Source organism: Elephas maximus, chromosome 26, assembly GCF_024166365.1.
Source record: "Elephas maximus indicus isolate mEleMax1 chromosome 26, mEleMax1 primary haplotype, whole genome shotgun sequence".
Lineage (NCBI taxonomy): Eukaryota > Metazoa > Chordata > Mammalia > Proboscidea > Elephantidae > Elephas > Elephas maximus.
The window spans coordinates 26,035,280-26,057,612 of NC_064844.1; the positions used below are offsets into that span (position 1 = coordinate 26,035,280).

At 39.6% G+C, this 22,333-nt stretch overlaps 1 protein-coding gene across 1 annotated transcript in view; it reads right to left on the reverse strand.

The window, feature by feature from the left end:
- The window catches only part of RMDN2 (regulator of microtubule dynamics 2), a 117,722-nt gene that overhangs the window by 34,835 nt on the left and 60,554 nt on the right, over nt 1-22,333 (reverse strand). The window lies entirely within an intron of this gene.

The following is a 22,333-nucleotide window of genomic DNA, read 5'->3' on the forward strand; positions in this document are numbered from 1 at the left end:
GATTTTTTTTGACCACTTTAATTTTCAGTTTCTATATAACTGACATTAAAGAAGAGCAAGAATGATGACTAAATCAATCTATGAAAAGTAATCTGAGAACTTAACTAGACTATACTGACATTAAAGAAGAGCAAGAATGATGACTAAATCAATCTATGAAAAGTAATCTGAGAACTTAACTAGACTAGGGGATACTAGAAAAATACAACCAGAATGTTCCTTAGAAGTGAGGATGGCGGGAGTTCACGTCAGTTACTTTGGACACGTTATTAGGAAAGACCAATGCCTAGAAAAGGCATCGTGTTTGGTAAAGAAGAAGGTCAGTGAAAATGGGGGAACCCTCAATGAGATGAACTGGGCTCAAATATAATAATCACGATGATGGAGCTGGACCGGGAAATGCTTCATTCTGTTATATGTAAGGTCACCATGAGTCGGAGTCGTCTCAGTGGCAACTAACAAGAACAACAGTAACAACAACTACTCTTAACTTCCAAGACCAGACTGAACTTCATATACCTACATCTCTGCCCCCACTACTAATCTGTCCGAATATTGAGCATTTAAGAAAAACAGAGTCTGGAAAAAGATTCTTGTGCTCCCTTGTGAAAACTTTCGTTACTACCTCAGTCCTCACCGGGTTCTCTTGTGCCATTCTGTTCTATTATTCCTCCCAAAGAGTTTCCACATTGTGGAAGCAAGTACAATCCTCCCAAAATTCCACAAAACTACATCTCCAAACTTTCCATTTTTGTTATGGGGGCATTATCATTTTCCAAATTATTTGGACTTGAAATCTTAGGCCACTTTAAGTTAAATGAACTTTTAATTTTAGAATAGTTTTAGACTTACAGAAAAGTTACAGTGGTAGTACAGCATATCCCATTCCCATTTTCCACTATTAACATATTACCATGGCACATTTGTCACAACTGAACCAATATTGATACATAATGGTCACAATTATTAATACACTTCCATTTGTTTTTCCCTATTGCCCTTAGAAGGTCCCTAAATGGCGCAAATGGTTTGCCAACCTCAAGGGTGGTGATGTGAACCCAACCAGGGGTACCACAGAAGACAGCCCTGGTGATCTGCTTCCATTAAGGCTATGGACATGAAAACTCTACGGAGCAGTTCTCTGTAACACATGAGATTGCCATTAGTCAGAATAGACAGCAACTAACAATGACAATAATGTCCTTAGGCACTTCTGACACGTTTTTCTTCATCCCTCCTTCCAGATTTATCCCTACTAATCCACATCTTGTTAGCTATCTTTTCCAACATGTTAAAATCTTTGAATTACTATATCTACCATACACCGTGTTTCTAATTCTTGTTATCTGCAATGTTTAGAAGTATATAAATGTCTGTGTCTCCATCCACTGACAAAATTACTGGACATACTGGGGTCGAAGGTATAGACATGGAGCCCTAGAATCAGCTCTAGATTGACAGTGATCTATTATCCGACACACTGAGGCTCACACCATTCATCAGCATGAGTACCCTGGCAGCTTGCTTGTGTTTCTGCATCTTGTCTGCAAAGATGTTATGAGTGAACCTGACTCAAGGCCTTGTTTCAATACAGATATACTAGGCCAATTTTCCTACTCTATCTACTAGCAAAAAACAGATCATTTCACATTTTTGGAAAAATTCATGTTAAGTCTATTTGACCTTACTTGCTTTCTATAGATTGATAAAAGAATCCAATTAATTATCTGTGCTGGACTCAAAGGCATAGGTGTTCACTGGTCTACAGCGGTAGGATTCATGTTCCATTTTCTCAAAAGCAGAACTACTTATGCACATCTCTAGGCTTATATTTTGCTGTCTCAGCACACTCTGAGTGAAGGAATAGACAAAAATGTTGATTTATAAATACCATTATATCAAATAGATATTGTCAAATATGTGTATCAATTTGGCTAGGCCATGATTTCCAGTATTGTGTGACTGTCTACCATTTTGTCATCTGATGCAATTTTCCTACGTGTTATAAATCCTACTTTTATGATGTCAATGAGGTGGGATAGGTGGCAGTTATGTTAATGTGGCAGGACTTAATCTACAAGATTGGATTGTGTCTTGAGCCAATCTCTTTTGAGATATAAAAGGGAGAAGTGAGCAGAGAGACAGGGGGACCTCATACCACCAAGAAAGCAGTGCTGGGAGTACAGCATGTCCTTTGGACTCAGAGTTCCTAGGAGAAGAAGCTGGTAGTCCTGGGGAAGACTGATGAAAAGGGCCTTCGTCCAGAGCTGACAGAGAGAAAACCTTCCCCTTAATTTGGACATCTAGCCTACTAGCCTGTGAGAAAATAAATTTCTCTTTGTTAAAATCATCTAGTTGTGGTATTTCTGTTATAGCAGCACTAGAAAACTAAGACAGACATGTTTTTCCTTTTAAATAATTTCACTAGACTCTAATCTTATAATATTATTTGAAATCTTCTTTAAAGCCTAAAATATTATTTATCTTCCTACATATCACAAATTCAAAGGGGACGTGGTCACTTTCTCACAAAGGGTCATCACTACTTTTCTTTCAACAACCTGCCTATGTGTGTATGTGCGTGTTATTTTTTATACTGTCCACAAAAAAATTAATTTAAAGTTTTATTTTGCAAACCCTAGAGTTCACGGCAACTCCAAAGAGTATTAATTTGAAGTATGGCCTATTGCCTCCATCTAGAGGTCATTCTAACTCTACATGCTTTAACAACAATTCTGTATTTTCTTTGCATTGCTGTCCTTGTTGTTGTTGTTAGGTGCCGTCGAGTTGGTTCTGACTCATAGCGACCCTATGCACAACAGAATGAAACACTGCCCGGTCCTGTGCCGTCCTTACAATCGTTGTTATGCTTGAGCTCATTGCTGCAGCCACTGTGTCAATCCACCTCGTTGAGGGTCTTCCGCTTTTTCACTGACCCTGTACTCTGCTAAGCATGATGTCCTTCTCCAGGGACTGATCCCTCCTGACAACATGCCCAAAGTATGTAAGATGCAGTCTCGCAATCCTTGCCTCTAATGAGCATTCTGGCCACACTTCTTCCAAGAAAGATTTGTTTGTTCTTTTGGCAATCCATGGTATATTCAATATGCTTCGCCAACACCACAATTCAAAGGCATCAACTCTTCTTCGGTCTTCCTTATTCATCGTCCAGCTCTCACATGCATATGATGTGATTGAAAATATCATGGCTTGGGTCAGGTGCACCTGAGTCTTCAGGGTGACATCTTTGCTCTTCAACACTTTGAAGAGGTCCTTTGCAGCAGATTTGCCCAATGCAATGTGTCTTTTGATTTCTTGACTGCTGCTTCCATGGCTATTGATTGTGGATCCAAGTAAAATGAAATCCTTGAAAATTTCAATCTTTTCTCCGTTATCATGATGTTGCTCACTGGTCCAGCTGTGAGGATTTTTGTTTTATGTTGAGGTGTAATCCATACTGAAGGCTGTGGTCTTTGATCTTCATTAGTAAGTGCTTCAAGTCCTCTTCACTTTCAGCAAGCAAGATTGTGTCCTGCGCATAATGCAGGTTTTTAATGAGTCTTCCTCCAATCCTGATGCCCCGTTCTTCTTCATATAGTCCAGCTTCTCGGATTATTTGTTCAGCATACAGATTAAATAGGTATGGTGAGAGAATACAGCCCTGACACACACCTTTCCTGACTTTAAACCAATCAGTATCCCCTTGTTCTGTCCGAACAACTGCCTCTTGATCTATGTAAAGGTTCCTCAGGAGCACAATTAAGTGTTCTGGAATTCCCATTCTTCGCAGTGCTATCCATAGTTTGTTATGATCCACACGGTCAAATGCCTTTGCATAATCAATAAAACACAGGTAAACATCCTTCTGGTATTCTCTGCTTTCAGCCAGGATCCATCTGACATCAGTAATGATATCCTTGGTTCCACGTCCTCTTCGGAAACCGGCCTGAATTTCTGGGAGTTCCCTGTCGATATACCGCTGCAGCTGTTTTTGAATGATCTTCAGCAGAATTTTGCTTGCGTGATATTAACGATATTGTTCTATAATTTCCACATTCAGTTGAATCGCGTTTCTTGGGAACAGGCATAAATATGGATCTCTTCCAGTCAGTTGGCCAGGAAGCTGTCTTCCATATTTCTTGGCATAGACCAGTGAACACCTCCAGCGCTGCATCTGTTTGTTGAAACATCTCAATTGATATTCCATCAATTCCTGGAGCCTTGTTTTTCGCCAATGCCTTCAGAGCAGCTTGGACTTCTTCCCTCAGTACTATCGGTTCCTGATCATATGCCACCTCTTGAAATGGTTGAATATCGACTAATTCTTTTTGGTATAATGACTCTGTGTATTCCTTCCATCTTCTTTTGATGCCTCCTGCATCATTTAATATTTTCCCCATGGAACCCTTCACTATTGCAACTCGAGGCTTGAATTTTTTCTTCAGTTCTTTCAGCTTGAGAAACACCGAGTGTGTTCTTCCCTTTTGGTTTTCCATCTCCAGCTCTTTGCACACGTCATTATAATACTTTATTTTGTCTTCTCGAGAGGCCCTTTGAAATCTTCAGTTCAGTTCTTTTACTTCATGAATTTTTCCTTTTGCTTTAGCTGCTCGATGGTCAAGAGCAAGTTTCAGGGTCTCCTCTGACATCGACCTTGGTCTTTTCTTTCTCTCCTGTCTTTTCAGTGACCTCTTGCTTTCTTCATGGATGATGTTCTTGATGTCATTGCACAACTCGTTTGGTCTTCAGTCACTAGTGCTCCATGCATCAAATCTATTCTTGAAATGGTCTCTAAATTCAGGTGGGATATACTTAAGGTCATATTTTGGCTCTCGTGGACTTGCTCTGATTTTCTTCAGCTTCAGCTTGAACTTGCATATGAGCAATTGATGGTCTGTTCCACAGTTGGCCCCTGGCCTTGTTCTGACTGATGGTATTGAGCTTTTCCATCATCTCTTTCCACACATGTAGTCAATTTCATTTCTGTGTGTTCCATCTGGCGAGGTCCATGTGTATAGTCACCGTTTATGTTGGTGAAAGAAGGTATTTGCAATGAAGAAGTCATTGGTCTTGCAAAATTCTATCATTCAATCTCCAGCATTGTTTCTATCACCAGGGCCATATTTTCCAACTACTGATCCTTCTTCGTTTCCAACTTTTGCATTCCAATCGCCAGTAATTATCAATGCATCTTGATTCCATGTTTGATCAATTTCAGACTGTAGCAGCTGATAAAAATCTTCTGTTTCTTCATCTTTGGCCCTAGTGGTTGGTGCATAAATTTGAATAATAGTCGTATCAACCGGTCTTCCTTGGAGGCATATGGATATTATCCTATCACTGACAGTGCTGTGCTTCAGGATAGATCTTAAAATGTTCTTTTTGACGATGAATGCAACACCATTCCTCTTCTAGTTGTCATTCCCAGCATAGTAGACTATATGATTGTCTGATTCAAAATGGCCAACACCAGTCCATTTCAGCTCAGTAATGCCTAGGATATCGACGTTTATGCGTTCCATTTCATTTTTGACGATTTCCAATTTTCCTAGATTCATACTTCGTACATTCCAGGTTCCAATTATTAATGGATGTTTGCAGCTGTTTCTTCTCATTTTGAGTCGTGCCACATCAGCAAATGAAGGTCCTGAAAGCTTTACCCCATCCATGTCATTAAGGTCTACTCTACTTTGTGGAGTCATCTTTTGAGTGCCTTCCAACCTGGGGGGCTCATCTTTCAGCACTATATCAGACAATGTTCTGCTGCTATTCATAAGGTTTTCACTGGCTAATGCTTTTCAGAAGTAGACTGCAGGGTCCTTCTTCCTAGTCTGTCTTATTCTGGAAGCTCAGCTGAAACCTGTCCTCCATGGGTGACCCTGCTGGTATCTGAATACCGGTGGCATAGCTTCCAGCATCACAGCAACACACCAGCCCCCACAGTATGACAAACTGACAGACACGTGGGGGTTAATATCCTTAGTAACTGATAAACACTACTGTTTCAACAATTATGAAACCAACTCCATGAGTCTTCCTGCAGGACTCTTGGTTCAGCACCAATGCCATTTATACTGCGAGACAGCAGATGCAGCGTAGTATAATAGAAAAAATATCACGTATTATAAGGATCCAAGATCTGGGTTCTAGTTTGTTTTTCCACTTACTGTGAGACCCTGGCTATTAATTGACAGACACACACACAGTGCTTTGTTTACTCCATCTGTAAAGTGGAAACAGGCTATCCTGTGAATCAATGCTACAAGGCATGTGGATGTAATTTGTGAACAGTAGACCACAACAAATTTGTAAGACATTATTTATAATTAGGGTCAGGCCCATTTGGCCAACAAACTGCAAATCCATTTGTAACTTTACTCTCTAGATTTCAGAAGTATTTTAGGCTGGTATAATAAAAGCAACAGAATATTATAGAAAGTTTATGCAATGTTAAAGTTACGAAGCAGTTTCATTTTAGAAAAGGTGAATATAGAAAACAAGCCTTTAAAATTAATATTCCCTAAATATTAATCCTTTACAATAAAAACCAAACCAGTTGCTGTTCAATCAACCAACTCATGGCAGCCCCATGTGTTGCAGAGTAGAACTGCTCCATAGGGTTTTCAAGGCTATGACCTTTTGGAAGCGGATCACTAGGTGTTTCTTCCAGGGCACTTCTGGGTGGGTTTGAACTACCAGCTTTTTTGTCAATAGGAGAGCACTTAACCGTTTGTGCCACCCAGAGATTCCTATCCTTCACAATAATTATCCCTAAAGATTTTATCTTTTGTTTCAAACTGAAGCTTACAAACCATCACATAACACTGCAAAGTAGAAGTCTGCAAACTTTTGCTATAGGGTCAGATAGTAAATGTTTTATGCTTTGGGGCCAGACAGTCTTTGCTCTAACTACTCAACTCTGTCACTTTGCACAAATGCATGTGCATGGCTATGTTTCAATAAAACTTTATTTACAAAAACAGGGAGTTGGATTTGGCCTGCTGACCACAGTTTGCCATTTATGCTGAATGAATGAAAAAAATGCTTTATTAACATCTTAACATTCTGATAAAAATTTTGGCAGAATAAGATCTTTTCTCAAAATTTTATTACAATTAATTATTGAAATAGCTAACCTAAATTTTACCAACTGTTTCTCAAGTCAAAGTTTAAATTTCTTTTCCATCATTTTTTTAGACCTCTACTATTTAATTGAATGAGAACTCTTATATTCAGTAGATACTATATTTTTATTCAGATAATGCACGTTTTCTACCTGTTGCTGTGAAAAAAATCAGTGCACTTACAAAAATACCTCTCAGGGGAAGGATGTGGTTTGCAAACAAATGTAGAAGGCACACATTATTTGCATAAACATACGGTATAATACATTCTAAGAATTCAGATATAATTGACATTCAGGTGTATTAAATTTTAATCAACTGATTACAATTTGATTTTTTTTAAAATTAAAAACTGATAATGAATAAGAAATCATGGGAAATACAATTTGATCATTATTCTATGTGTATGTTGATAAAATTTAACCTTGGGGTAAATTCCATGGCTATAAACAAAGCAATTAGTTCACAACAAGAAGTGCGAAAAAACAAAAACAAAAGAACAAAAGAGAAGTAGTCTGATTAGTGCAAGACAGACAGGGCAGCCCACTAGGGAAGAGTTAAGCATGATCTATCCGCACAGGATAGATTTGGAGGTCCTTACGAAGCCCTTGGAGAAGGTTCGACATTGTTCCTCTGTGAGAATTTGGAAACTCACACTGTTAAATGTCCTCGAATCAAATGTACATTTTTAATGTGATTCTTCATGGGTGCAGATGCATGTATGGGAGAAGGAAGAGGACAGCAGAGGACGAACAACCCAGGAGGAAGAGGAGAAGCTCAGAGTAAAGAGCAGCACTTGGGTGTTGTTTCTGCATCCTAATGTGGCTAACCAGCTCCCAAACACTTCCCATATCAAAGGAGATCAAGAAAGAGATTGTGTCTTGATCAGTACAAATTCATCACAGTTACCACTACAAACAGAAGAGCAGAAGTACCTTAACACATACATAAGTCAATTTATTAGTACATATTATGGAGTCCCTAGGCACAAATGGTTAAGTCCCTAGGCACAAATGGTTAAGTCCCTATGCACAAATGGTCAAACACGGAACTACCAGCTGAAAGGTTGGTGGTTTGAACCCACCCAGGGGCACCTCAGAAGACAGGCCTGGCAATCCACTTCAGAAAGGTCACAGCCTTGAAAACCCTATGAAGCAGTTCTACTCTGCACGTGTGCGGTTGCACCGAGTCAGGATCGACCAGACGGCAACTAACAACAACAACAACAGATAAGCTTGGCTATAGAAATAATAGCTAAGACCCTTATATACTGGAGAAGTGATTTTAAAGATATACCAAGATGTTAACTGCAAAATAACCTTTCTTTCTCCTGTAGTTTTGGCAGGGGCTTCAAAGGCACGAACAACACTTTGTGTATTAGGTACTGCAATTCGTAAAGCAAGATGCTCTATCATCCACGCATGACATGCTAAGGAAGTCATGCTAAGGTTCTGGCAGGCTTAGCCCCTCACCCATCTCCAGGCTATACAAGAGAAGGCAAAGAATTCACTGGGAAGAGGAAGACACTGGGAGTGAGAATTTCTGTGGGCAGAGCTGTCAGGGTGCTGTGGGTTCTATCCCCCACCTTCTCATGGGTGAGGGGAGGGGCTAGGCTTACATCTCATCTTAAGACAAGTGTCAAGTGAGAGCAGCTTACAAAGAACTATTCGTATTTTGGCATATTTCCCTTGTAGTTGGAAGGACATAAAATATTATCTGGCTCCTGCCCAGGAAAATCTTAAGAGGTGAGTTTGTGACTGGAGCTCCCCCTGGTGATGACAGAGTAAACACACAGGTTCTGCTTTGGGAGAATGGACTGCAGTTAAGTGGGGCCAAAATGAATTTCTGTGGGACAAATGTGGACTTTGTAGACAGGAAGCCATTCTGAGAGAGACTTTAGCTAAGAGTGCCACCTAGAGAAATAAAACAACCCGAAAAGAGGGGTGGATTTCTGGAAACCTAGGACTGACGAGCCCTGGTGGTACAATGATTAAGCACTTTGCTGCTAAACAAGAGGTGAGTGGTTTGAAAAAAAAAAAAAAAAAAAGACCTGTTAACTTGCTTCTGTAAAGATTTCATCCTAAGAAATCTTATGGAGCAGTTCCACTCCATCTTATAGGCTCACTATGAGTCAGAATCAACTCAATGACACCTACAAAAAAAGGCTGGGGGGAGGGTCATAATACATACAGTTAATATTATATGTTCTTAGCACCTAAGATGCTTTTATTTGGGCGTAGACAGTGCTAAATGGGACTTAAAAATGTTATAAAAATGCAACTAAAACAAAGGGAATCATAATAACTTAAAACCATATATTTCTTATTTGTGTTTTATAATTGTAATACTGTCTTAAACAGAATTCTATAGAGAAGCAAAAGCAGTAAAGTGTATAAATATATATAGAGAGAGATTTATATCAAGGTATATGGAAACCCTGGTGGTGTAGTGGTTAAGTGCTACGGCTGCTAACCAAAGGGTCGACAGTTCAAATCTGCCAGGCGCTCGTCGGAAACTCTACGGGGCAGTTCTACTCTGTCCTGTAGGGTCACTATGAGTTGGAATCAACTCGACGGCACTGGGTTGGGTTTGGTTTTGGTTATATCAAGGAAATGGCTCACACGGCTGTAGAGACTGGAATGTCCCAAGCCTGTGGGTCAGGCTGGAGGCTTTTCCTGATTTGCCTAGCCTCAGGGGCTGGTGAACCCAAGATCCTCAGGTCAAAGAGCAAGGCTCTTGCTCACAGGCTGTGAAGATCGATGAATCTCAAGATCAGCAGGCAAGTAAGCAGCTAGTTCAAGTCACAAGAACCTGAGGTCAGATGAACAGGATCCAGATGCAGAATCCAGCGTAAGCAAAAAGCCCCGCTCTCTGACCTGCCTTCCATGCCTGTTTTATTGAGAGCTTTTATAGGAATGGGTGTTTATTGAATGCCTTTTCTGTGTTGATTGAGATGATCATGTGATCCCTTTGTTTTATGTGGTGGATTACGTTGATTGACGTTCTAATGTTGAACCACCTATGCATACTTGGTGGTGGTATATTATGATATGCTGAATTCTACTGACTAGAATTTTGTTGAGAATTTTTGCATCTATATTCATGAGAAGTTGGTCTGTAATTTTCTTTCTTTGTAGTGTCTGTGCCTGGTATCAAGTATCAAGGTAATGCTGGCTTCATAGAATGAATTTGGTAGTATCCCTTCCTTTTCTATGTTCTGAAATAGTTTCAGTAGTACTGGTGTGAGCTCTTCTCTCAATGTTTGGTAGAATTCTCCAGTGAAGCCATCTGGGCCAGGACTTTTTTTTTTGTTCGGAGGTTTTTTTTTTTTTTACTCTTCAATCTCTTCTCTTGTTTTGATTCTGTCCCTTCTTTTTTTGTAGTGTGCATCTATTGCTATAAATTGACCTCTGAGCACTGCCTTTGTTGTGTTCCAAAGGTTTTGGTAGGATGTGTTTTCCTTCTTGTTTAATCTAGGAATTTTTTAATTCCATCTTTGATTTCTTCTATTACCCACTGGCTTTTAAGCAAGGTGTTATTCAATTTCCACCTATTTGTTTATTTTTACCTGCTCTTCCTGTTATTCATTTTACTGTTTTGGCATTGTGATCAGAGAATATGCTTTGTATTACCTCAATGTTTTGGATTTTGTTGAGGGTTTCTTTGTGGCCTAAGATGTAGTCTATTATGGACAGCGTTCCATGTGCATTGGAAAAGAATGTATACTTTGCTGCTGTTGGGTGGAGTGTTCTATATATGTCTATGAGGTCAAGTTGGTTGATTGTGGCCTCTAGATCTTCTGTACCTTTGTTGAGTTTCTTTCTAGAAATTCTGCCCTTCACTGAGAGTAGTGTTTTGAAGTCTTCTATTATTACTGTGGAACTGCCAGTTTCTCCTTTTAGTGCTGTTAGAGTTTGTTTTATGTATTTCGGAGCCCTGTCATTGGGTATGTAGATATTTATGATGGTTATGTTCTCCTGGTGGATTGTCCTTTTAATCATTATATAATGTCCTTCTTTGTCTTTTATGGTGGACTTTGTTTTAAAGTCTATTTTATCTGAGATTAGTATTGCCACTCCTGTTCTTCTTTGGTTGCTGTTTGCTTGATATATATTTTTCCATTCTTTGATTTTGTAATATATTTATGTCTTTGTTTCTAAGGTGTGTCTTACAGACAGCATATTGATGGGTCCTTTTTTTTTTTTTTAATCCATTTTGCCACTGTCTCTTTATGGGTGCGTTTAAGCCATTTACTTTCAATTTGATTATCGATAGGTGTGAATTTATTGCTGTCATTTTGTAGTGCTTTTTTTTTTTTTGGTGTGTGGTACTGATGTTTTCTTTGTTCCTCTTATTCTCCTGTTTTAAATTCTTTTCTGGATATTCTTTTCTGTCCTTTTTGTAAGTTTTGTGTTTACTGAATCTTTATGTTTTTCTTCTTTATTTCGGTGAGTAGGTTTGTTAACTTTCTTTGTGGTTACGTTGAAATTGACCTCTCTTTTCCTAAGTTTAAACCAATCTTTTATTACTTGATATCACCTTGATTTCCTCTCCATTTGAAAGGTCAATACCTACACCATTTATTCCCTCTTTTATTGTTTTGACATTGTTGTCATCTACAGATTAAGTCTCTGGTTGTAAATCTTTTAGTTTTGTTTTATCCTTGAGAGTTCATTGCCTAGGTTGGTTTTTGGCTGATGCTGCCCTGTGTCCTAGATTCAGGTTGTTGTCTGATGTTGTTGGTTCTCTAACTGAAGGACTCCCTTTAATAATTTTTTAAAGCTTGTTTTGATTTTTACACATTTCCTTAATTTCTGTTTACTTGGAAATGTCCTAGTTTTGCAGTCATATCTGAATGACAGTTTTGCAGGATATATTATTATTGGTTGGCAGTTCTTTTCTTTAAAGGTTTTATATATGTCATCCCATTGGCTTCTTATCTACATGGTTTCTGCCGAGTAATGAGACCTTAGTCTTATGGTTCCCCTTTGTACATGACTTTGCAATTTTCTTGAGCTGCTTTCAGGATTCTTTGTCTTTGGTTTTGGCAAATGTGATTATGATATCTTTTGGTGAATTTCTTTCGGGATCTACCCTATATGGGGTTCAGTGAGCTTCTTGGATGGTCAGCTTTTCATCTTTCATATTAAGAAAGTTTTCTGTCAGCAAATCAATGATCCTCTCCATGTTTTCCATTTTCTCCCCTTGTTCTGGAACTCTGATAACACACCTATTTTTGCCCTTGATTGTATCCTACATCATTCTCAGGTTTTCTTTATTCTTTCCTCTGATTTTTCCTCAAACAAAGTGGTATTTAAGGATTTGTCTTCAATTTAATTGATTCTGTCTTCCATTGTTTTAAATTCGTTCCTAAACCTTCTATTGCACTGTCCATTTCTGAAATCTTGTTATTTATCTTTTGGATTTCCAATTGCTGGTTTTGTATGATTTCTAGGTTTTGACATTTTGTTCCTGTATTGTTTTTCTGAACTCTTCCATTGCACTGTCTGTTTTCCCTAATTTTGTCCATATTTTCCATGATTTTCTCTGCATTTTTCTTCATCTCTTTCCTAATCTTTTGGAAGGCCCTGAATATTAGACTTTTGAATTCCTTATCAGGTAGTTCCCATGCCTTTTCTTCTACTGGAAGGTCATCTGGTGTTTTATTTTGGTAACTTACTGTAGCCATTCTGTCCTGTATTTTTGTGTTTTGATGTTGTCTGCTGTCTCCAGGATATTTCAGGGATTATTTTCTTCATTTATTCATTGTAGATTTGTTTGTTTCATCCTGTTGTTTTATTTGGTTATGCCAGGCAGGCGAGCTGCGTGCATTTTGTTGCTTGCTCTTCTGTGAGCTTGATACTTCTCACCACCTTGTCCAAGTGGGCAGGGCCAGTCACTCAGCTATGGTGCAGCAGGCAGGTCCTGCCAGGGGGAAGGGCAGGGATCAGTCCTTTATGGTACAAACTGGGGCCAGTAGGCCTGGGTCGGGGGGCAGTGTGGGACAGAATATAGGGGCCTGGGTGTCCATGTTGGTGTCACTTGGGGTTGCGGTGCTCAGCGCATGGTGCAGATGGGCCAGAGGGAAGGGAGAGGATGTGATGTGGAGAGCTAAGTGGGTGAGAGTAAGAACAGAAAGAAACAGAAGTAGAAAAAAGCAAACTAAAATGAAGGAAAAAAGTAAATAAAATGGCAGCATGGTAGGATTCAGTGGTTGGAGGTGGGGCAGAGCCAGGGAGACCATGTGCTGGGGGCTGTCTAGCCAAACAGTGCATCTCAGCCTGTTGGGAAGGGGTGTGAGCAGTGCATGGGGCTAGGTTGACGGGAGAAAGGAAATGAAAGAAGCAAAAGAAGAAACAAAAACAAAAAATTGAAAATAACAACAACAAAAAATAAATGTGATGCTGAGGGACTTGGCCATTGGGGTTGGGGCAGAATTGAGGTGGTAGTGAGCTGGTGTCTCTCTTGCTGGGCAGCACAGCACAGCCCCTCAGGAAGGGAGGGAGGCAGCGCAAGGCCTAGGTGGGAGGGAGAAGGAAAAGGGAGAAGGGGAAAGATAAAGAAAAGTGAAAATGACAGCACTGAGGGAGCTGACCTGCATGGGTGGCACAGACCCTGAGAGGCTATGTGCCAGTGGGTCTCTAGCCGAGTGGTGTAGTGTGGCCCTTCAAGAAGGGGTGGGAGCAGTGCACAGGGCTAGGTGGGTGGGAAAAAGGAAAGGAAGGAAGGGGTAGAGGGAGAAGAAACAAACAACAACAAAAAAAAAAACCTTGCAAAAACAAAAAGATAATAATACAGGAAAAAAAAAAACACACACACACATGAATATGGTGCTGAAGGAGCCAGCCGGTGGGGGTAGCATAGATCTGAGGAGGTCATGTGTCAGTGGTTCTCTAGCTGAGCAGTGCATTATCGCCCGTCGAGAAGGGTTGGGGCAGTGCATGGGGCTAGGTGGGCAGGAGAAAGGAAAGGAAAGGAGAAGGAAACAACAACGATAAAAAAAAAATATGGTGCTGAGGGAGCTGCCTGGTGGGGGTGGCATGGATCTGAGGAGGCTGTGTGCCAGTGGCTCTCTAGCTGAGCAGTGCAGCACAGCCCTTCGAAAAGGGATAGGGATGGCACATGGGACTAGGTGGGTGGGAGAAAGGAAAGGAAGGAAGTGAGAGAGAGAGAAGAAACAAACGAAAAAAGCAAAAACAAAAAAATATGGCACTGAAGGAGCTGGCCAATGGTGGCATGCACCTGGGGAGGCTGTGTGCTGGTGGCTCTCTAGCCAAGTGGTACAGCACAGCCTGTCAAAAAGGGGTGGGGATGGCACAGGGGGCTAGGTGGCAGGTGAGCAGGAGACAGGAAAGGAAGGAAGAGAGAAAAGAAAGAAAGAAAAAATATGGTGCTGAGGGAGACGGCTGGTGGCGGTGGCACAGGACCTGGGAGGCCATGTGGGTGGCTCTCTAGCCCAGCAGTGTGGCACAGCCCATTGAGAAGGGGTGAGGATGGCACATGGGTCTAGCTGGGTGAGGGAAAGGAGAGGAGGAGAGAGAAGAAAAAAAAAAAGCCAAAAAAATTTCAAAATGACATTGGGGGAACTGGCCTTTGGGGCAGTGAGCTGGTATCTCTTTGACCAAGCAGTGTGGCCCACTGGAAGTGGTGGAGGCTGCATAGAGGGAAGAATGGTAGGAGGTGGGAAAACGTGCATCCCTGGTTACTGGGAGTTCTGTCTCCTGTTGGGAGCTCTGTGAAGTTGCCTTCCCATACTCCCTGTCTGTGGTTCTTAGTGGCTGAATCCAAGATGGCGAATCTGTGCCATGTTAGCTGGTAGAGAACCTCCACGCCATAGCAATCCTAGTTCTCTGTGAACTTCTTATTTCATTCAGTGCTTGATCTAGTTCTTTGACCCTTCATTTGATGCTTTGGGTTCCAGGACTGACGTTTGCATCTGTTTTACTTAGTTTTTTATCTTTGCTGAAGAGGGACTGCATGGTGCTTCTGTCTGTTGCAGCATGTTGGCTCTGCATCCTGAGTCATTAATCTTGAACTAAATTTGATGCCTTGCAGAAGAAAGTAAAAGCCAGAGCAGACTTGTAAATTGCCTAAACTTTGAGTGCATTCCCTGAGCTATACATGATCCACAGGCAAAAGGTGGAATCCTTAATGGCTGAAGGTGTTTAAGCACCCCTTCTGACCAATTATTGGCTTATTGCTAAGGTATGCTCACCAAAAGAAGCCAGGCTTAAAAACAAAAACAAGGAAAAACAAAACAAGAGTCATCAGTGGCTGCATAGTGTGGGAGGAAATGGCCTCCACAGAATTAGGCCAGGCAGTCACTAATCAGATAAACAAACCAAAAACTCCCTGGGTGTTATGGAGAGTCAGAATCCAGAGATTCTGTAACATATTATCTAAAATTGACACTTTTCAACCAAAAAAGGACACAGGCAAAAAAATAAGAAAATTATGACCCATACAAAGGAAAAAAAAGCCGACAGAAACTATGTCTGAAAGGGACAAGAAGCTGGACTTAAAGACTTCAAAGCAGCTATTATAAATGTTCAAAAAACTAGAGGAGATCATGCTTAGAGAATTAAAGGAAAGTATATGACACTGAGTCATTAAATAAAGAATGACAGTAAAAAGCTAGAAAGTATAAAAAAGAACCACACAGAAATTCTGGAATTGGAAAGTACAAACATATGAAACGAAAAATTCACTAGAGGGACTGTAAGAAGATTTGAGCTGGCAAAAGAAAGAATCAGTAAACTTGGAAATAGGTCAATAGACACTAGACAATCCAGAAAACAGAATGAAGAAAAAATGAACAGAGACTCAGAGAAATGTGGGACACTATTAAGCATGCCCATATAGGCATAATGGGAGTACCAGTAGGAGGGGAGAAATAAATAAATAAATAAATAAAATTCAGGGAAATTAATGTCTACAAACTTCCCAAATTTGATGAAAAACATTAATTAAAAAGTTTAAAAAACAAGTAGGGTAGATACAAGAAGATCTACATGCAGACATAGTCAAAATGCTGGAAGTCAAAGATAAAAAACAGAGCAAAACAAGGAACAACAACAACAAAAAAGACTCACATGTACAGAGAACTACAACACGATTAATAGCTGACATCTCATTAGAAGCCATGGAGGCCAGAAGATAATGGAACTATATATATAGTATGTTAAAAAAAAAAAAAAACCTGTCAAATAAGAATTCTATATAAAGCAAAACTATCAGCAAAGGGGTTTATCCTTCAAAAATGAAGATGAAATGGATATTGTTTCTCAGTACTTCTGTTCTACCTCCTAGTTCGTGGCACAATGACTGGGGTCTTAAAAGCTAGCAAGCAGCCATCCAAGGTACATCAACTGGTCTCCATTCATTTGAAGCAACAGAGGAAGATGGAGAGTCAGGTATCAAAGGAGAAAACTGAATGTGTATCTGGTTGTCTCCATAAACAACTACCCTCCTTGCCATGAACCAGAAGAACTGGATGGTGCCAGCTACCATTATTGAACATTTTGATCAAAGGTTGTATAGAAGAATTCTAATAAAAAGGGTGGGCGGGGGGGAATGTACAACAGAATTTCAAATTCTCAATGGAATCTAGACTTTCTGGAGCCATTGAGGCTGGATGAGTCCCCAAAACTACTGCCCTTAGATAATCTTTAAACTTTAAACCTTAAATCAAAACTATCCCCTGAAGTCTTCTTACAACCCAAAACTAGCTTATTTTAATAGTAAAGTACATCTGCTTTGAGCACTGTGCTCTTTTAAAGAATTATCTATGTGAAATCAAATTGACAATGGCAACTCAAAAGGTTAGATGGGAATCTTAGGGGGCAGCAACTTTAAGATAATGGTGGTGGAATAATGTGGAAAAGGATAATGAGAATGGTAGCACAATTTGAAGAACATAACCAATGCCATTGAATTGTACATGCAGAAATAGTTAAAAATGGTGTATCTTTGGCCATGCATACTTTTACCAAAATAAAAGAAAATACGGTTCCTGGACTAGCACCATAGGTATTACTTGGGAGTGTGTTATATACGCAAATCCTTCAGCCCCATTCCAGATCTACTGAATCAGTAACTCTAGGTATGGGGCCCAGTAATCTGTGTTTTAACAATCCTCCAAGTGGTTCTCACACCACTGTGAAGGAGGAACTGAAATTCAAATTGACTAGAGTGTACAGAATGCTCAAAAGTGGCTAAAGATTAACTTTGCAACAAGAAAGATAAGAACCAGAAAAATCAAGGCCTTGTAGATCACATGAAGGAAATAAAGATCCATGAAAAAGTTATAGGGAGGAGAGAGACAGCCATTCATTCAATTCACTTCCTTGGAGTTTTCCCTGACCACCTTATATAAAACAGACCACTGGTCACTCTGCCACACCGTAAGTTGCATCTGCATCATACCTTATGCTTCATTTGTTTAGCTTTTGTTTGCTTTTGCCTGTCATCTCTCACTATAATCTAAGTTCCTCGAGGGCAGAGATCTTGTCTGTCTTATTCAATACTGAATTTCTAGTGCTTAGAACATTTCTTAGTATGAAATAGACTCAATAAATGTTTGTTGAATGAATGAATCACTAAGTCACCAAGGATGCAGAGGTGAGAAAGACAGACCCTGATCCTGACCTCACTGAACTTACTTTCTGGTTCACATGACTAAATTTGCATTTTAGATAGCAATTAGATTGCTGTAGGTGGCGGTAAAGATTAACCCATTGTCGTCGAGTTGATTCCCACCTGTGGCAACCCTATGTGTTGTAGAGTTGCCCTGTGAAGTTTTCTTGGCTCTCATCTTTGCAGAATCAGGTTGCTAGGTCTTTATTCTGTGGTGTCACTGGGTGGGTTCAAATCACCAACATTTGGGTTAATAGTTGAGCGCAAACCATTTGCAACCCCCAGGGACCCCTTCCATGAAGATGACAGCCAAGAGAACTCTGTGGGGGCAGTTCTGCTCTGTGGTACATGAGGTAGCCATGAGTCAGAACGGACTCAATGACAATGGGTTTGGTTTTTGATTTTAGGGTGACTGGAAGCAAGGTTGGAGAGAGGAAAACTAATTTGGAAGCTAGCTGTTGCCATTAAAGTCAGAGATAATGGTGACCTCTATTAGAGAAATAACAGTGGAGGTGGAGAGTAATTTAAGATAAATTTAGGACATAGACTCATGAGGCTTTTGCACTTGATGAAATGTGAGAGGGAGGAGTCAAGCTACAAGGAGGTGAATTCTGGCTTGAGTCACTAAAGGACAGAGACACCACTTAGAGAGAGAGGGCTAAAAGGAGAGGCAGGCAGGAGAGGCATTGCATGGATCATATTTATTCTAAAAAAACTATACATTGTTTATATAAAATTCAGATTTAACCAGGTGTCCGGTGTTTTTATTTACTAATAAAATGTAACACAAAATGAAGGTGAAATAAAGACATTCCCTGGTAAACAAAGACTGAGAGAATTTGTTCCCAGCATATCTACCTTACAAGAAATACTAACGGGAATTCTTTAGACTGACAAGAAGTGACATCAAATCGTAACTCAAGTCCACTTCCAGAAACAAACAGCACCAGTAAACATAATTACATAGGTAATCACAAAAGATAGTATAAATACATTTTTCTCTTTTTATCTCTCAACTAATCAAAAGTACAATGGCATAAAACAAGAATTATAGAATTGTATTGTTCAGCTGATAACACACAAAGATGCAATATATGTGACAATAATAATGCAAAGGAGGGGGAGAAGATAGAGTTATATTGGAGCAAGGAAGTGATACCAGATGGTACTTGAATTCACAGAAAAAAAAAACGAAGAGTACCAGAAATGATAAATATATAGGTTAATATAAAAAACTTCATATAATTTTTTTCTCTTAATGTCTTTAAAAGACAAAAGAGTCTGTAAAGCAATAAATCTGATATTGTCTGGGTTAGAACATATATAGACATAATATATATGACGATAATAGCACAAAGGAGGGAAGAGGGGATGGACCTATACTGGAGCAGATATTCTACATTTTAACGTATCTATTGTGATAAATTAAGGTGCATATTGGAATCCATAGAAAAGTCACTTAAAATTATATCAAAGACAAAGTTAAAAATGAACAAAGGAATTAAAATGGTACACTAGAAATTATCTTTAATATAAAATATGGTAGTAAAGGAGAACAAAAGAACAAAAAAGACATGAGAGATATAGAAAACAAACAGGAAAGGGCAGATGTAAATTCTACCATGTCTATAATAACATTAAATGTGAGTAGATTAAATATTACAAAAAAAAAAAGCAGATATTGTCAGTCTGGATTAAAAAAATTAGAACCAACTACATGCTTCTACAATAAACCTATTTTAGATTCAAAGACATAAATAAGTTGAAAGTAAAATGATAGAAAAAGGTGTATACCATGCAAACAGTAACCATAAAAGAGCTGGAATGACAATACTAAAATCAGACAAAATAGACTTTAAGACAAAACCTGTTACTAGCGATAAAGAGGAATACTTTATAATGAAAAATAGTAAATTTGTCAGGAAAATATAACAGTTATAATCATATATGCACCTAACACCAGAGGCTGGAAATACATGATGCAAAAACTGAAAGATGTGAAGGGAAAAATAGATCACTTAACAATAAGAGCTGGAGACTTCGATAAACCAAAACAAACCAAACCCATTGTCAGTGAGTCGAATACCGACTCAAAGCAACCCTATATAACAGAGTAGAACTGCCCCATAGGGTTTCCAAGGCTATAAATCTCTATGGAAGCACACTGTCACATCTTTCCCCCCGGCACAGCTGGTAGGTTCAAACCGCTGCTTAGCAGTCGAGCACTTAACCACTTGTGCCACCACGGCTCCTTAAGCAATGCTTAAGAGGAAATTTAATAATCTATAGGGTCGCTCTCCCACGTGTCTGTCACTTTGCGTACTGTGGGGGCTTGCGTGTTGCTGTGATGCTGGAAGCTACGCCACTGGTATTCAGATACCAGTAGGGTCACCCATGGAGGACAGATTTCAGCGGAGCTTCCAGAATAGGAAGAAAGACCCAGCAGTCTACTTCTGAAAAGCATTAGCCAGTGAAAACCTTATGAATAGCAGCAGAACATTGTCTGATATAGTGCTGAAAGATGAGCTCCCCAGGTTGAAAGGCACTCAAAAGATGACTGGGGAAGAGCTGCCTCCTCAAAGTAGAGTCGACCTTAATGACTTGGATGGGGTAAAGCTTTTGGGACCTTCATTTGCTGATGTGGCACGACTCAAAATGAGAAGAAACAGCTGCAAACATCCATTAATAATTGGAGCCTGGAACGTACGAAGTATGAATCTAGGAAAATTGGAAATCGTCAAAAAATGAAATGGAACACATAAACATTGATATCCTAGGCATTACTGAGCTGAAATGGACTGGTACTGGCCATTTTGAATCAGACAATCATATAGTCTACTATGCTGGGAATGACAACTAGAAGAGGAATGGTGTTGCATTCATCGTCAAAAAGAATGTTTCAAAATCTATCCTGAAGTACAACACTGTCAGTGATAAGATAATACCCATACACCTACAAGGAAGACCAGTTAATATGACTATTATTCAAACTTACACACCAACCACTAGGGCCAAAGATGAAGAAATAGAAGATTTTTATCAGCTGCTGCAGTCTGAAATTGATCGAACATGTGATCAAGACACATTGATAATTACTGGCGATTGGAATGCGAACGTTGGAAACGAAGAAGGATCACTAGTTGGAAAATATGGCCTTGGTGATAGAAACAATGCTGGAGATCGAATGACAGAATTTTGCAAGACCAACGACTTCTTCATTGCAAATACCTTCTTTCGCCAACATAAACAGTGACTATACACATGGACCTCGCCAGATGGAACACACAGAAATCAAACTGACTACATGTGTGGAAAGAGACGATGGAAAAGCTCAATATCATCAGTCAGAACAAGGCCAGGGGCCGACTGTGGAACAGACCATCAATTGCTCATATGCAAGTTCAAGCTGAAGCTGAAGAAAATCAGAGCAAGTCCACGAGAGCCAAAATATGACCTTAAGTATATCCCACCTGAATTTAGAGACCATCTGAAAAATAGATTTGACACATTGAACACTAGTGACCAAAGACCAGACGAGTTGTGGAATGACATCAAGGACATCATACATGAAGAAAGCAAGAGGTCATTGAAAAGTCAAGAAAGAAAGAAAAGACCAAGATGGATGTCAGAGGAGACTCTGAAACTTGATCTTGAGCGTTGAGCAGCTAAATCAAAAGGAAGAATTGATGAAGTAAAAGAACTGAACAGAAGATTTCAAAGGGCCTCTTGAGAAGACAAAGTAAAGTATATAATTACATGTGCAAAGAGCTGGAGATGGAAAACCAAAAGGAAAGAACACACTTGGCGTTTCTCAAGCTGAAAGAACTGAAGAAAAAATTCAAGCCTTGAGTTGCAATAGTGAAGGATGCCATGGGGAAAACATTAAACGACGCAGGAAGCAACAAAAGTAGATGGAAGGAATACACAGAGTCATTATACCAAAAAGAATTAGTCTATATTCAACCGTTTCAAGAGGTGGCATATGAACAGGAACCGATGGTACTGAAGGAAGAAGTCCAAGCTGCTCTGAAGGCATTGGCGAAAAACAAGCCTCCAGGAATTGATGGAATATCAATTGAGATGTTTCAACGAACAGATGCAGCGCTGGAGGTGTTCACTGGTCTATGCCAAGAAATATGTAAGACAGCTTCCTGGCCAACTGACTGGAAGAGATCCATATTTATGCCTATTCTCATATCCAACTGAATGTGGAAATTACAGAACAATATCATTAATATCACACACAAGCAAAATTTTGCTGAAGATCATTCAAAAACAGCTGTAGCTGTGTATCGACAGGGAACTCCCAGAAATTCAGGCCATTTTTAGAAGAGGATGTGGAACCAGGGATATCATTGCTGATGTCAGATGGATCCTGGCTGAAAGCAGAGAATACCAGAAGGATGTTTACCTGTGGCTTACTGATTATGCAAAGGCATTCGACTGTGTGGATCATAACAAATTACGGATAACATTGAGAAGAATGGGAATTCCAGAACACTTAATTGTGCTCCTGAGGAACCTTTACATAGATCAAGAGGCAGTTGTTCGGACAGAACAAGGGGATACTGATT